Below are 1,628 nucleotides of genomic sequence, written 5' to 3'. Positions count from 1 at the left end.
CCCTCTCCCATTACCTGGAGTTCTAATGAATGAAGTCTCAAATGACCTAAAGAAAATGGGGAGTTCTGGTCATTAAAGTCAGGCTTCCATTTGAGATGATCCCACTTCCCCAAAGAAACCCTGATGCAAGCCTGTCCCCAAGGGGTGAAACACATCTAGAAAAATTTGTGACCATGACCAGGAATTTTCAAGAACTCGCCAATCAGCCTGGAGAGCTACCTGCACAGCAAGACTCTTGGGTGAGTTTTAAGTCCTTGCATGAGGACAGAGGGATTTCTTGGAAAATCTGATAGCTCTTTAACTTTTCCAAATTAAATTTACAAAGTTAACACTATGATTCTATCCACTTAGGAAGCTCACATTACTGAAAAGAAACAGAAAACTAAGTCTGTATATTTGTCATACAAGTGTATTTAAAAAATGGAGAATAGTCCAAGAAAAACAGTGCATTGGCAGTGATTCGTTTTTGCATATATGCATATTCAAATATGGCTTCCCATACTGCCTGATCTAAATGGTAGAAATAAGTTCTGATGGAATACTCTCACTGTAGATGTGGCCCCTCTCCAATATCCCTACACCCTTATATACATAGATATGGAAGTTACCTGAGAGGAGTATGGATTCCAAAGCACCTCACAGTTCAATTTCCCTTCAGTATTTAGAAAATAAATATTTTCTTGTAAATGCAGATTAAAATGCTTAACTGCAAAAAAAGTGAACTTCCTTTGTTCATGGACACTTACGTTGTGAAGGGCTCTAGCACACTATGCATCTTATAAAAAAATGACTAGAAAACAATACAAAGAATCAACAATACCAAGAGCTGGTTCTTTGAAAAGATAATTAAAATACTAAATGATCAAAAATTAAAATTGTGTTCAAACAATACTGCTGTTTATCATTTCAATAAAAATTGGACAGAAAAAATAACTTAGTAATAGGGAGATATTGCACATCTTTGGTCTCTGTCACTCAAGCTTTCCTTACATGCTCAGAGATTTTTATGGGAATCAATAGAAGGGAGAAACTTACGGAATTATAAATATGTGATTCCAGTACACAGACTAGGAGCCAATATATTTTCAAGTATACCAGCAAAAAAATCAAATATTCATGTAGATGTGTATTCTTCTCTTCTCTCTTCCTCCCTCCTTCCCTTCCCTCCTCCCTCCCTCCCACACTCTCCTTTTCTGCCCCAACAGAATATTGGAATTATAGAATTCTTGCACCACACTTGAACTAAATACAGATTTTTATTCTAAACCTAACAATGAACAATGAATGCTCAATGGTGTCACAATTGTCAGGTTAATTCTCTGCAGAATGACGGTGTGAGAATGGAAAACTGGTTGTGTTGTCCCCAGAAGAAACCTGCATGAGATGGAAAAAAAATGCCTATCTCAGGTTTAGGAGGCATGAGGAAGATCTGGTCTTGAGGCAGAGAATTTTACCAGACATCCTTTCTAAGCAGGTGAGTCACCTGGAAACAAGGAAACATGAGATTCCACGGGGTAAAGGTAAACATAAAAAAAAACCAGTGGTCGGTCCTTTGTACTAGCTGCTGACACCACAAATGACCTGGAGAAGAGTGAGTATCAACATTGACCTCTGATCAGACTTCAAAC

This window comes from Nannospalax galili, unplaced genomic scaffold (genome assembly GCF_000622305.1).
Source record: "Nannospalax galili isolate Female #2095 unplaced genomic scaffold, S.galili_v1.0 scaffold1303, whole genome shotgun sequence".
NCBI classification, from domain to species: Eukaryota; Metazoa; Chordata; class Mammalia; order Rodentia; family Spalacidae; genus Nannospalax; species Nannospalax galili.
Note: the sequence above shows the minus strand (reverse complement) of the source record.